This window comes from Cryptomeria japonica, chromosome 7 (assembly GCF_030272615.1).
Source record: "Cryptomeria japonica chromosome 7, Sugi_1.0, whole genome shotgun sequence".
NCBI classification, from domain to species: domain Eukaryota; kingdom Viridiplantae; phylum Streptophyta; class Pinopsida; order Cupressales; family Cupressaceae; genus Cryptomeria; species Cryptomeria japonica.
This window is the reverse complement of record NC_081411.1, coordinates 276770878-276777800: the sequence shown is the minus strand read 5'-3', so window position 1 is coordinate 276777800 and position 6923 is coordinate 276770878.

Here is a 6923-nt window from a genome sequence, read left to right as displayed (position 1 = left end):
TGATGATCTTATGGTCAAATACAGGGCATCTCAAGCAAAAAGGAGAGAACATACAGAAAAGCTAATGGAGCTATCTGAAAATAGTTCTTCAGATGAGGCAGACATGGAAGCCCTAATTGTAGAAGTAAATAAGTTGAATGAATCAAACTCCAACCTGAGAAAGGAATTGGAAGGATTGACTATCCAAATGTTTAAAGAGCTTGAGAACTGGAGGAAAGCTGAAGATCTGGTGAGAGAAAGAGATCATGAGATCTCCAAGCTGAAACAAGAGATCAGTGCCCTAACTGCTCAAATCCATGCAAGCAAAGTGGAAAAGGAAGACATGCAAGGAGAACTGAACATTGCCATCTCTGAGAATGAAAACCTATTGGAAACAAATGCTGCTATTTCCAAAGAACTCTTTGAGTCAAAGGAAATACTTGCTAAGTTCAACAAGAGCACTGTCAAGCTAGAGAAAAAGCTTGAATCTGCCAAACTGGTCAAGAATACCAATGGACTTGGTTATTTTGGTCATGAGGAAGGTGAGACCTCTGGTACAAATGTTGGAACATCAAAGAAACAACCAACATCAAAGGATAAAGGTAAGCAAAAGCTTAAACCTGTTTTCTTTAACTATCTTAAAGAAGGACATACTGCAAATGTGTGTAGGAGTAAGGCTTACAACAATTTTCCTTATTTCCTAAATGATAAGCCTAGATCCTATAGATTTGGTGGTAACTGTTATGCATGCAACAAGTATGGGCATAGAGCATCTGAATGCAGGTCTGTTATGAATAACACTGGAAGATATCCTCAGAGGACCCAAGGAGTAGGTCCTGAACCTTATGTGAATAGGAATCACAACCGGTTTAATGCCTTCAATCATCAGCAAAGAAGCAATATCTATCAAGCGGCTATCAGATGGAGAGAAAACTGCATGGTATGTCATGGTCATGGTCACACTACTGCAACATGCAGAAGGAAGAATGGAAACATGAACAATGGACCTTGGAGAGCACCTAGATTGGTTTGCTATCACTGCAACAAACCGAGTCACATTGCCAAATCCTGTAGATCAAGAAAGGACATATCTAATGATATACCGGTCACTCCAGAAGCAAACATTGATGTTGACATTGTTCAAGCGGACATGAACAAAACTTGGAAGAAGAAACCAACAATGTTACAAGAGGAACTAGTTTCTGCACCTAGTGTGGAAATCACGAAACCGACAAACTAAGCTTCAGAAAAGCTTAGGGGGAGCAAATGGTGAAATGTTTCGAACCCTCGGTTTACACCGGTAAAAGACCTTAACCAGTATGTGATACCTATCGTCTGGCAGAAGAATAGAAATGGTAAAAAGGAAAATTAGGGTTTACGCCCTAATTGAGGAGCATTAATTGCGGTAGGTGAGAAATATGATTAAAAGGATTTTTCAAATCATTTCTCACTATCAATTTTCGAGCGAAGAAAAGTTTTTCAAAGAGCAGAGCGATGAAAAGGCGATTTGAGCTGAGATTTTGAGAAATTGAGAAACTGTGAAGGAGATTCAAATTCAAACTACAAATGGTCAAGTGGAGAATACAAAGCGGTGATTCAGCAATCGATGGAGTGTGAAGTGAAGGAGAATCAGAAAGCCCTAAATTCACGTGTTTCAAAAGGTATTTCTTGAGTTCTTGAAATTTCTATCATGGCTTCCGCATCTCATACCAATTCTAGTGCATCTATCAAGTCTGCAAGTTTTATTCAACGAAAGTCCAAGTATAATGCCCTATCACAAGTTTCAGTTGGTGTGATAGTAGAAGAGGGAATTTCTGACTACATAGATTGCAAGATTGAAGACCTAGGGTCTCTAGCCATCCACTCTCAGTTAGGTTTATTTTGTGGCAAGGATAAGAAGATCAAACCGGAGTTTAATATTTTGGATAAGAAGAAGCTCCACAATGCTATTTACTTCCTAGAGGATTTCATAGAGGATCATTTTGAGCAGAGTCCATGGTGATAAGATGTACCTGGAGAGAACACATGACATCATACCACAAGTAAATCATTCAGTCACCAAATTCTACAACATAGGGGAAGTGCCAGCCCTAAGGACGGTAAGCAAAACTAAAATGTCCAAGCTCATTGGTTCAGTGAGTGATTCACAAGGCATGAAAGTCAATTCAATCAAGGATGATCTAGTGAAGTATGCATGTATGGTGATTGGATACCGGACATTCTCAACCAGTAGAATTAACTCTATATCTTCTATAGCAGTAAATGTCGCTTACCAGATGATAAAGGAGGATGCATCATTTGATCTATGCATCGGTATGCAGAGATAACTCCTGTTGAATCTGAAGTTGATCAAAGAGGATAATGCACTAAGGTTCAAGTTTGGGCAGCTACTGGTTGGGTTGTTCTTCTATTTCCAAGGCTACTTTCCAAGAGTAGGAGATGTCTAGTGGTCTGCTGACCAACTGGTGACCAAGAAAATCAAGGAAAGCATTGAAGCAATTGGAACTAGTTACCCTGATGTTCTGAACAATTATTTTGATGAGTTCAGAAGGAAAATGAGCCATAGAATGAGGATATCAGGTGACATCGTCAAGAAATATGAGGACGATATCTATTTCACCGTCAAGGTGGATCAATGCATAATGGAGGTTGTTGAGCCTAGACAGGAAGAAGTGGAGCCAATGGGCTATGAGGTGATGTACGATATGCTAGAGGGGTATGCCTCTACCCTTATTGCCTCACCTCTTGATCCTAAGGCAAAGAGGACCAGAACCTATCTGGAAAGGGTTACATCGGTCGAGGAACCCTCTGCAAAGAAAGGAAAAGAACCTATAGTGAAGAAGGCAAAGGTTGTGCCTGCAGCATCTGCACTAGTTACTACTACAACTCCAAAAGTGACCAAGCAGTCACTAGCCAAGAATAAACCGGAAGTAGCACCGGCTAAAGTGTTCAAGAGAAAGAGGAAGACAAGGAATACCTCTCCAGACTCAGAAGAAACTATGTCTGAGGAAAAGCCAAAGAAAACACGTCAAGAAAAGAGGAAGACAAAGAATGAACTGACATCATCTGCACTGGTAAATATAGATATCTCTTCCTATAAACCTTTGACACATTGTCAAAGAACAATAAAGAATATTAGGAGAAAAGCGCTACATGACTTAATTGAGTGTTTTGATGAATTTAATGATGATGAAAAGGAAGTGGTTGAAAAGGAAATAATTCAGTACTTATGTGTTAATGACTGGTCGCCCTCAGAGATTAAATCTCAGACACTGGATTCTTTATATATGTCATTAGATAATAGATGGTGCATTGCCATAGAAAAGGAACAAGAAATTAGGGAGAAAGTTTTTGCACAGTACTTTCCCGACCTGTCAAATTCTCAATTATTTGATGTTATTGATCAAAATAAAGGACTCTTCTTCACTAGAAGAAGACTCTGGTTGTTAGAAGGAAGAGTTGATGATGTAGAAAAAGACACTCATTTGTATATGAGAATAGTTGTCTAGTCTCACAAAGTGCGTCTAGCCAAACGACAAGCTGAAGAAGAACTGGTTATATCCAAACTGGACAAAGTATTTGATGATGAAGGGAATCCAATTGTTGAACCGATCGACACCATTGATGTCGATGCTCTAGACGTAGAGGATGTTACTCAGGAAACACCATCTGAGGCAATAGGACAAGAGCAATAGGCTAAATAGGTTAATAAGCAAGCCGAGGACAGTCAAAAAGCGGCAAAGGAAGAGGCTGAGCAGAGGAAAAAGGATGAAGAAGAGAAGCAGAAAAAGGAAGAAGAAGAGAAAAAGAAGAAAGATGAAGAGGAGAAGAAGAAAAAGGATGAAGAAGAGAAGCGGAAAAAGGAAGAAGAAGAGAAAAAGAAGAAAGATGAAGAGGAGAAGAAGAAGGATGAAGAAGAGAAAAAGAAACAAGAAGAAGAAAAGAAGAAGAAGGAAGAGGAAGATAAGGAACAAGAGAAGAAGAAGGAAGAAGAAAAGAAAAAGGCTGAGGAGGACAAGGAAGCGGAGAAGAGGAGAGAAGCGGAGAAGAAGAAAGTGGAAGAGGACAAGGTAGAAGAAGCAGAGAAGAGCACCCAGATGGAGACTCCAAAGGCAACCAAGAGTCAAGCTAAACCAGCTGATCTCACCAGTCCTATTGATCTCCAGTCTGCAAGTGAAACGGAGCTAATGCAAAGCATCAAGGTAGCTCAAGAGCGCCTTGAAATCATTCAAAAGAAGAAGGAGTAGGATGTAATTCAAGCAGCTGTGGAAACTCTTACTGGTTTGATACCTAGTACAAATCTTCCTAACACTAATTCATCACTAGCTAAACTTAAGCTCCTATACACAGTAGTGGATGATCAGGTGTAGAGCCTAGAAGAGGCAGTAGAGGCAAATGTGAAGAAGGAGCATCAAAAAGGTCTTAATATAGCTCTAGTGAAGAAGTTGAATGAGCTTCGATCTGAACTAAAGAAAGAACAAAAGGATATAAGGGATGCTCTGGATGAGGGGAATCTACTACTCAACAAGATCTGCCAACCCCATCTGTTCTATGATGATGTGCTAGCTCAGAAGCAAAATCTTCAAATGGACTTGCAGTCCTACATGAGCACATTCAAGCCACCTTATGATTCCTTTACAACTTATGGGCAAACTATTCACTGGTTTCACATCCAGTCAGCAAAAATGGAGCAAGAGATCAGCACCCAGTCTAGAGATTTGCAGGAGCTACAACTAGTTCTACTCCCACAATTGCAAATTCTTCAGAAGTGCTATCTGAACCTGGATGCCTTAACAGCTACACAAGAGATGAGAAAAATTGATGGCATGGAAGAATAGGTCTCCCAGATACAGATAGAAAAAGAAGTTGTCGCCTCCCTACTTGAGTCCTAGTCTTTGTCAATGAAACAATTCTTGCAGGATTTTAAATCTGTTTTTGACAAATATTATTCCTTATTGTCATAAACTTATATTTTGAAAACAGGATTGTTCAGCTGTACTTTGTCATTGTTGGCAAAGGGGGAGAAGAATTCTATTTGAGAAAAGTATCTGGTTATCAAAATTTTTGATTATATGCTCTAAATATCTCAATGTTTATGCTCTATATGCAAAATTGTTATACATTGTATTGTCAAAGGGATAGTGTATATGCTTAGGGGGAGAAATTTTGCAAATAGCATGATATTGTTGTAAAACACTTAGATGTCAAAATTTTAATTTCCTAACTGTTTCCATCAATGCCAAAGGGGGAGATTGTTGGCATTTTTGATGTTTATGTTGTGATTGTCATTGATAGACACACACTTGCATTGAGATCCTCTTTATATGTATGAGTTTGAGAACAACCTATATTTGTTCCAACCGGTATGTTGTATTATAGTCTTTAGACTATTGATGTTTTGTAGAATGTGTTTCCTTGTCTGAAGTGATATGTTGACACCAAGCAGTTCATGGATACCAAGCGGTACGAGGGACTAAAGTGGCATAACACATTTTTACTAGTCTTCATTTTTGTCAAACCATCATCCGACATTTTGTATGAACCGGTAATACTCTGTGATGAGTTACAAATCGACATTTTGTGATGAGTTACCATCCACCAATTGTTTGATGGTGCCGACACCTAAACGGTGCCTTTTTATGTCATGGTACCAAGTATGTCCAGGTTCATTGAACCTAGGAAATTGTTATGTAATCCTATTGGACTGACATGAAATTAGATTCCTCTATAAGGACATCATGTCTAGGGTTTTAGGTTGTTGATGTGGATATAGAGAAAGTTTATGTTGTTGCTAGGGTTTAAGGTGATTGAGGAGTTGGAGAGAATATGAATGTGTAGAAGACTAAAGTAATGCTAGAGTGCATTAGGAATGAGCTACCAAGGATCTAACCAAGCAGTCTGTGCTACTAGCTAGATCAAAGACTTGTTGATTACTCACATCTTTGACAAGTCTGTAGCCCTTAATTGGGTAGGCCCAAAAGCCTTTTGTAAATCCTCTAACAAGGTGGTTCACATCTGTGGATCTAAAATCCTCTAGCAAGGTAGTCTTTAATTAGACTTATCTCCTAATAGAGATTGAGATTCCTAATAGGATCTGTTCTTGTAAAGAACATTGTAAGACCTTAACCGGTCTGGTTCCTATTCTGCAGATAGTTACTTGTGAGTTCCATCTCACCGTGGTTTTTCCCATTTGGGTTTCCACGTCAGAATCTCTTATGTTATGGTGTTTGTGCTTCTGTGGGTGAATGTACTATTAGCTATTTGGTTTGCATGTTTGTTAACCGGTTTGTCTGCTAAATTGTTTTACCGGTTTACTGTAAGTCTTGCAAAGTGTTTAAGTGCAAAGATTTTTGGCATACTAATTCACCCCCCCTCTTAGTATTCATCACACACTTCCTAGAGGACACTGCTCAACACAAAACAGTCTCACTGACTACAAGCTTCTGCTAAGATAAAACAGTATAGGTGAACTCACAAAATGAATCTGCAATGCCAAAAAGAGTTCCAGTTAAAGATCTGTTCTGTACCAGCTCATAAACCCTAAATCCTTCTACTGGTATCTCCTTTCCTCCAAGAATGCTTTACAAACCATCTACTGATCATTGCATGATATTACATTTGCATACAAATGACCTACATACATATCCTTCACATTACACAATACTACTACCATATCATATCATTGTGCTATATCAAAATGACCTAATAGACTGACTTATATACCCTTTACAAACAATATGCCTTATGTCGGCTTACAATACAAATGATATTCAATGTAGGCCCTTATACAATAATTATAAAATGATTTTATAAATAAACCCTTTCGGATCCCAAACCGATATCGGCTTCACTAAAGTGTTGGATACCAGTGCCAGTGTCATGCCGGTGATGACCCTGAATGCTCTAATTCCGATATCTGCCGGTGTATGCCTCCAAATGCCAGT